This window comes from Nerophis lumbriciformis, linkage group LG26 (genome assembly GCF_033978685.3).
Source record: "Nerophis lumbriciformis linkage group LG26, RoL_Nlum_v2.1, whole genome shotgun sequence".
NCBI lineage: Eukaryota > Metazoa > Chordata > Actinopteri > Syngnathiformes > Syngnathidae > Nerophis > Nerophis lumbriciformis.
In genome coordinates this window covers 13,012,501-13,021,394 of record NC_084573.2, presented here as the reverse complement: position 1 = coordinate 13,021,394, position 8,894 = coordinate 13,012,501, and the positions used below count along the sequence as shown (strand labels likewise).

The following is an 8,894-nucleotide window of genomic DNA, read 5'->3' as shown; positions in this document are numbered from 1 at the left end:
GTTTTAATCTTATGTATTATTATATAAAAAGGGGCACTGCACTTTTTTTAATTTATTTTTTATTTTGCCTATCATTTACAATCATGAGAGACCAAAACACAAAATTTAAAAAAAATTTTTCAATGATTTTAAAGAACTTTTGCAAAATGCGGCTATTGAGAGTCACCATTGTAGCCTTCAAAAACCCACTTTAATGTTTTATTTACATACAGTACAGGCCAAAAGTTTGGACATACCTTCTCATTCGTTTTACTTTACTTTCATGACATTGTAGATTGTCACTGAAGGAATATATATATATATATATATATATATATATATATATATATATATATATATATATATATATATATATATATATATATATATATATATATATATATATATATATATATATATATATATATAATGTAGTTACAGACAAGTTCATAACAATATGTAATGTACTAGAGTTGTACAGTACACCGGTACTAATTAATTAAAGACGGTACTATACCGCTTCTGAAAAATACCGGTACATTTTTTTTTCTCCCCTGGACTTGATGGCGCGCTGTCGTCACGTCATGGTAAAACGAGCAAAGGCGCATGTTAGGCAACGCACACACGGAGTACTTACGAGCAGAAACAGAGTTGAGATAGAAAAGGACGAATTGAAGCGTTTTGGCTTAAAACCTAAGGATAAAGTTTAAACTATAAACACTGATGTGCCGCTCTGCAAGCGGTGCTTAGCTCTTGCCCTTGTTAGCCGTTAGCTAGCTAGCAGCGGCTAACGTCCATCCAATCAGTAGTGATTTAGCTACCTTTAAATCCCACCATGTACACAAAGTACTTTTCTTACAAATATCATCCCCACAGCACGAGGAATAGCTAAACATGCTTTACTAAACACCATAGAAGGATACCATAGCTAACCACTAACAGCAAGCTAGGGCTCCTGGAGGTAAACAAATGCCATAGGTGGATCTCCACAGACATCTACTGTAATGATACCAAGTACATCATCAATACAACAATGATTACATCAATATTTTTTATCGTCAAAAAATATTTTGTCAGTTTTTATTATTTATGAACCTTTAATTATGACTAATGTATGACCATAAAACTACTGTACTTGGTCGTAAATTTGTAGTATCACCCATAACTTGTGTAAAGCATTAAACTTGTCTTTCTGTGGCGGCGTTGGAGAAAGTTGTACATATACACAAACTACGGTGAGTTCGAGGATAGCTGAAATTAGTAGGACAAAACAGTGCTCGTCAAATACTCTCGTCACCGAAGGATGCTTAATATAAACAGTGGGATTTTCTAACAATTAGGAAGGTTTGTGTCATGTTTGTCCTCCCTTAGAAAATACGTTAAAGCTAAAAATATTTTCAGCGCTGCCTGCAGGAGCAAAGGTCACCGCCTCTGTCCATGGTGTTGAGGACAGAGCACCATCAGACGGGGGCGTGGCAGTGCTGACGGCGAGACACAGCTGGCAGGTGATTAGATTTCACAGGTGGTACGTGTTCATATAATCATCTGTTGTCTTTAACAGTAAGCGGCCGGGAGCAGAGAGGGATAGAGGATACGGACGTGACTGAAATGTCACGTTCTGCGGGAGAAAACTTTTGTGAAAAACATATGATCATTAAAAACCTTGTTAAAAACCTGCACGCTGGGCTCCTGTGCCGTGTCTGACAGTGGGACTGCGAGGACGCAACTTCCACAGGTTTGTATGCGTAAAAAGTGACAGGACAAATAGTGGTGGGGGTGGGTGTGATGTTTTTATAAAGGAAGGGATTCTCTACAGGGTGCTGAGTAAAAGTCAACATTACAGACTGGCCAATCGAAGGTAAGATATCAAAACCTGGAAGCAAAATCATAACAGACACACACTCATGTCACATGACGACGAAGGAGTCGGAGACAGAGGGACGCTTCAAGCTGAGGACTCCAAAAAAAAAAAAAAGAAACATACAAAATGACAAAGGAATTCGCAATAATGCAGGAAAGCCACAATAATACATGGCCATATTTAGACAAATGTATGCTATTAGAGAAAACAATGCCCAAAACCTTAGTTTTTAGTTGTTTACTCTGTAAACCAAAATCATAACGGCTCTCTTCATCTAAGACGTCCAACACAAATGTAGGAACACACATTAAGGTGAGTTGACCGAACATTTCTACATGTGTTGTAGAAACTTGGTTAAAACCACATTTAAATGTTGTTGTTAATGGGTATGTATGTGTAGAAAGTGACAGAGCGGTATAGCTCGGTTGGTAGAGCGGCCGTACCAGCAACTTGAGGGTTGCAGGTTCGATCCCCGCTTCCGCCATCCTAGTCTCTGCTGTTGTGTCCTTGGGCAAGACACTTTACCCTCCTGATCCCAGTGCCACCCACACTGGTTTAAATGTAACTTAGATATTGGGTTTCACTATGTAAAGCGCTTTGAGTCACTAGAGAAAAGCGCTATATAAATATAATTCACTTCACTTCACTTCACAGAACAAATAGTAGTGGGGGTGGGTGTGATGTTTTTATAAAGGAAGGGATTCCCGACAGAGTGCTGAGTAAAAGTCAACATTACAGACTGGCCAATCGAAGGCCCACTGGCGCTCATCTCCTTCTGCAGCCGGCGGCTGCAATCAATCAGCAATCATCACACCTGAAGCTGATGATCAGACCTGCCTTCATAAACCTGCACAACCTGCTATCCCGTGCCAGAACGTAGTCATCTGTTCGAGTACAGTAAGCTCTATGCATTTCTCTCTGTGTTTCTCCCCCGTCGTGTTGATTGGTCTTGTGTTCTCCCCTTGTCGTTCCTTGCAGCAAACCCTTCGTTCCCGCGTGACGAGAAGTGCGTCTCGTCTCCCCGCGTTCCCTCTGCTTCCCTGACTGTCTCTTGGACCTCTCTTGGACTGCCGGTTCTAATACTAATCAAATATCATCCCGGGGGCCATAGATCATTAATTCGCGGGCATTGGCTTTGACACCCCTGTTGTAGGGTGTACCCAGCTAAATGACAGATAGTTAATAGTAATGGACCCTTATTGGGTGTATTTGTACACTCTCAGTTACATTAACATTGATATTAGACATGTGGGCCCATAGATATAAATGACGTTAAATGTAGCTTTGATGTAGCTTGTAGTGTAGCTTGCTACAATTCTCCGGTAGTAGCTTCCCCCATACCTTAGTTACATTTAATCGAGAGCAACTTGTAGCTTGGCTTACTACATTTTTATTTTCTGATTCAGGTAAATAAAGAGTAGCCTAATGGGGCTTAGACCATGGCCTGAAACCCAAAAGTGCCCGGATGTGCCTCTAAGACACATGATTTCCGGCTTATTAGTGATTCCCAGAGCCCAAAAAAAGTCTGCGGGCTATAGAGCGTTTTCTATTCGGGCTCCAGTACTATGGAATGCCCTCCCGGTAACAGTTAGAGATGGTACCTCAGTAGAAGCATTTAAGTCCCATCTTAAAACTCATTTGTATACTCTAGCCTTTAAATAGACCCTCCTTTTTAGACCAGTTGATCTGCCGTTTCTTTTCTTTTCTGCTCTGCTCCCCTCTCCCTTGTGGAAGGGGGGGCACAGGTCCGGTGGCCATGGATGAAGTGCTGGCTGTCCAGAGTCGGGACCCGGGGTGGACCGCTTGCCTGTGCATCGGTTGGGGACATCTCTGCGATGCTGACCCGTCTCCACTCGGGATGGTCTCCTGCTGGCCCCAGTATGGACTGGACTCTCACTATGATGTTAGATCCACTATGGACTGGACTTTCACAATATTATGCTAGACCCACTCGACGTCCATTGCATCCGGTCTCCCCTAGAGGGGGGGGTGGGGGGGTCACCCACATCTGCGGTCCTCTCCAAGGGTTCTCATAGTCATTCACATTGACATCCCACTGGGGTTGTGAGTTTTTCCTTGCCCTTTTGTGGGCTCTGAACCGAGGATGTCGTTGTGGCTTGTGCAGCCCTTTGAGACACTTGTGATTTAGGGCTATATAAATAAACATTGATTGATTGATTGATTGAAAATTATGGAAAGAATGATTGTTTAGCGAATTGTTTTTTGTCTTGAATTAAAACAACATCAGCAATTCAAAGTGGTTTTACAAGAGGAAGATCGACAATGGACCCTGTAGTCAAGTTAGAGAACGACATAAGGAATGTGCAAGCCAACTGTAGCAGATGTCTTTTCTCTTTATGATTTGTTATGGAGAGACGGTGTACTAATTAAAACACAGAGGATAGAAGGAAGAATGTATGAGTAGATTAAGAACTTCCTTAGCAACAGGGAAATACAAGTGAGACTAATGTCTTTCAGAAAAAATAATTGTGGAAAATGAGGTTCCTCAAGGAAGTGTGATTAGTCCCATTTCGTTGAGTGGTATGATAATTGATATATGGTCAGGGGATTACATATGACGGTGCTCTCTGGAAACGAGGCAAGAATATTCAACATAGCTTACAAAATGCTATCAACAGTGTAGAGACGTGTGTTGGAAAGTGTGGATTCAAATTCTCAGCTGAAAAGACAAAAGTCATATTTTTCTTGCATAAGAAAATATATGGTAGGTATAAATTCACATTATACAGTAAAGAGCGAGAAAATATCAAATGTATTCAGTTTTTAAGGTTTTGTGGTTTTGTGACTGTCACTTCACTTCTGGTTGTGGTTCCTTGTTTGGTGTTTGTTTCGTATCGGCGCTCTTATTTTTGTTCCCCTTCCTGCATGTCTCCCTGAGCGCTCGTTTCCCTCACCTGTCCCTGATTGGCAGCCTGGCACACCTGGTTGCAGTTGCCAATCAGGCGGCTATCTATACCTGCCTCGCCTGTTCGTCAGTGCTCAAGGATTGATTACGTTTAGGACCTTTGCATGCATTACTGCTTCTCCCTATGTTGAGTATATTAAAAGACTCTTACCTGCACGTCGTTCTCCTGCTTCCTGCATCTTGGGGTCACAACCGCTGCAGCTATGCGGGTTCCTCACAGAATCCTCGAGCCAGAAAGTGACCTTGCGGGAACCCCCCTCGGCAATGTGGAGTCGACGTTCTGGACCACACAATTCTTGGAGGACATGAAAGCCAGGTTTGTGCGGTCCCAACTCACAGCAGGCTCAATTCTTCTCCCTCTGGTTCGGCTGCCGGCCCCGGCTCTTCGCCCAGCTCGGCCTCCGCCGCCTGCACTCCCTCCGGTTTGGCCACCGGTCCAGACTCTCCGCCCGGCTCGCCTTTGCAGTCGCCGCCATCTTCTCTGTCTCCTGCTGTAAAACCTCCTTTGCCTGCACTTCGGCCTACTGTTCCAGCTCCGAACAAACACGCTTCCAGCCCAGCCGCCGACCCCAGTGCTCTCCCTGGCTCGGCCCCCGGCCCCCGCTCTTCCAGTAGGACTTTCGACGCCTCTTCCTGCCACTCCGGCAAAGGCTTCTTTGGAGCCCACCGCGCTGGCCATCCTGGCATCCTGTTGGGACTCGGCGCGGAACGTGTCAATGTTCCTCCTTCTGGCCCTCTTCCGCCCTTCCCTAGCTTTTGCAGCAGGGCACGCCAACAACCAAGAGCTCCTTTCCCCAATAAAGGGTGGGAGGGTACTGTGACGACCTGTCACTTCAATTCTGGTAGTGGTTCCTTGTTTGGTATTTGTTTCCTGTCGGCGCTCTTATTTTTGTTCCCCTTCCTGCATGTCTCTCTGAGCGCTCTTTCCCTCACCTGTCCCTGATTGGCAGCCTCACACACCTGGTTGCAGTTGCCAATCAAGCGACTATTTATGCCTGCCTTGCCGGTTCGTCAGTGCTCGAGGATTGATTATGTTTAGGACCTTTGCATGCATGACTGCTTCTCCCTATTTTGAGTATATTAAAAGACTCATACCTGCATGTCGTTCTCCTGTTTCCTGCATCTTGGGGTCACAACCGCCGCAGCCATGCGGGTTCTTCACAGGTTTGACACCAAGCTGACATGGCAAATGCATATTGAAAAAAATTGTTAATAAGTGTAATAAAGTCATTAATGTAATTAGCAAGGAATGGGGGGAAGACATGGTGTCTATGAAAAGACTTGGCTTGACAAGATCAGTAAGTGATAATGGATGAGTAGCTTATGACTCTGCAGTGAAGATCCAGTTAAAAAAGCTTGATGTTATTCAGAGTACAGAATTGAGGATTTGTTCAGGAGCCATGAGAACCACCTGAGTCTGTGCACTCCAGATTGAATTTGGTGAATTGCCTCTTGAGTTGAGAAGACTCCAAACATCACTGTCATACGTTTTACAGTTACAGGGTCAAAGAGATGATCAAACAACGAAGAGTGTTGTTATTCAAACGTGGGAACAGACCAAAAGCTAGAGGGATCATTTTGGTAAATACATGCAAGTGCAATTTAGAAAAATGGGTTTTTGGTGTCTTTCAATCAGTCCTTCTGTGATTCACCCGCCTCATCCACCATTGAGACTGACACCACATTGCATGAAAAGATCAAGACGCACAAGGGTGATTGTGTACAATTAGCTATAGTTAATTATATTTATTTCTCGCTTTACATGGTGAAACCCATTATCTACATCTGTAAGCTACATTTAAAGCAGTGTGGGTGGCACTGTGAGCAGGTGTGTTAAGTATCTTTCCCAAGGACACAACGGCAGTGACTAGGATGGCGAAAGCGGGGATCAAACCTGGAACTCTACAGTACAACATGTGATTTTATATTGCACTAAATACGAAAGAAAAAAAAACATTTTGGGAGAAACATTTTGACTCAAGGATATTCTAAGTAAAACATCAGATCATATAGTTGTGAAATATCTGAGTTCCTGAAGGGAATCAAGATCATTAATAGAATAAAGTATCTTTATTGTTGGATATTATTAGTATTATTACCTATTAATATATATATATATATATATCCATCCATCCATTCTCTACCGCTTATTCCCTTTGGGGTCGCTGGAGCCTAACTCAGCTACAATCATATAAATATATATATATATATATATATATATATATATATATATATATATATATATATATATATATATATATATATATATATATATATATGCATATGTGTATATATATATATATATATATATATATATTTTTTTTTTTTTTTTTTTTTTTAATATATATATATATGTATGCTTATATGTATAGGCATATACATATAAATATATATATATATGTATATACAAAAAAAAAAAAAAGACCCCTTTAAATGATATGGTGAACCACATAGAATTATGTGACAGGCCACATTAAATGATGTGGAGGGCCAGATCTGGCCCCTGGACCTTGAGTTTGACACCTGTGCTGTAGACCTTTAGGAAGTGTTTTAAATATGCACAAAAAAATTACCCTTTTAAATGATTTGGTGGACCACATAAAATGATGTGACAAATGACATAAAATGACATGACAGGCCACATTAAACAAATGATGTGGCCACTCGGCCTTGAGTTTGGCACCTGTGTGCAAAAACGATAGATATTTTAATGACAGCATATATATATATATATATATATATATATATATATATATATATATATATATATACATATATATATATATATATATATATATATATATATATATATATATATATATATATATATACAGATATACACATATGCACACACATATATATACATATAAATACATATATACATATATACATACATATATATGTGTATATAAATATATATATATATATATATATATATATATATATATATGTTTGGCCTCAGGCACCACTTGAATAGACCTGCTGTAATGTCTCTATAATGTCATACTGCATAACTCCACTATGTATTAGAGATGTGATGCACAATTTAAAGTGACTGCTTGGACCTCAGACAAACAGACAGACAGACAGACAGACAGACAGAGAGAGCGAGGTGTGAGGGTGAGAAGCGTCTTCGGCTCCTTTGGGTCACACTTCATAACTTCTGTGCGGGTGTCAATGCTCACACCGACCAACTCGGTCACAAAATTCACCTCAAATACGCACACACACACACACACACACACACACACACACACACACACACACGCCATCACTACACCACTCCAAGCAGAATAATCACCACTTTTAAATGTGTCCATATTGAAAACTAAGTATCCCCATTTATTTACTCCTCTAATAATACACTTCCAGGTAACAGAAGGGCCAACTTGGGGGCAATGCATTGTGGTCATGGTGGACCATGCACCAGTCCAAAGAGGTCAGGGGGGTTCCGTTCACCCCTAAAGGTGTGTCTTCATGACACCTCACTAATTCACACCCACCCCTGAGAGAGGCCAGCATGTGCCGCCAGGGTTCAAATCGTGCAGAGTTCATTCGTGGTGTCAATGTCATGCTGGGGAGGCATCCACAATTGCCGATTAAATGCTGTCATTAAAGTATGTATCATTTTTGCACAGAGGTGCCAAACTAAAGGCTCGGGGGCCACATAATTTATTTAATTTGGCCTGTCACATCATTTTATGTCATTTGTCATATCATTTTATGTGGATGTTTTATGTATTTGTGCATATTTAAAACACTTCCTAAAGGTCTACAGCACAGGTATCAAACTCAAGGTCCAAGGGCCAGATCTGGCACCCCATGTCATTTAAAGTGGACCGTCACAAAATTGTGTGTGGTCCACCATATCATTTAAAGGGGTCATATTTTTTTTGTGCATATTTAAAACACTACCTAAAGGTCTACAGCACAGGTGTCAAACTCAAGGTCCATGGGCCAGATCTGGCCCTCCACATCGTTTAATGTGGCCCGTCGCATAATTTTATGTGGTCCACCATATTATTTAAAAAGGTCATATTTTTTTTTTGCATATTTAAAACACTTCCTAAAGGTATACAGCACAGGTGTCGAACTCAAGGTCCAGGGGCCAGACCTGGCCCTCCACAT

At 41.3% G+C, this 8,894-nt stretch overlaps 1 long non-coding RNA gene across 1 annotated transcript in view; it reads right to left on the bottom strand.

Annotated features, from left to right (window-relative positions):
* Nucleotides 1–5,804: 5,804 nt before the first annotated feature.
* The window catches only part of LOC133623882 (uncharacterized), a 130,220-nt gene continuing 127,130 nt past the window's right edge, over nucleotides 5,805–8,894 (bottom strand). The window contains exon 4 of the long non-coding RNA XR_009817947.2: nucleotides 5,805–5,943. This is a non-coding gene — a long non-coding RNA (uncharacterized lncRNA). The remainder of the gene's footprint in view (nucleotides 5,944–8,894) is intronic.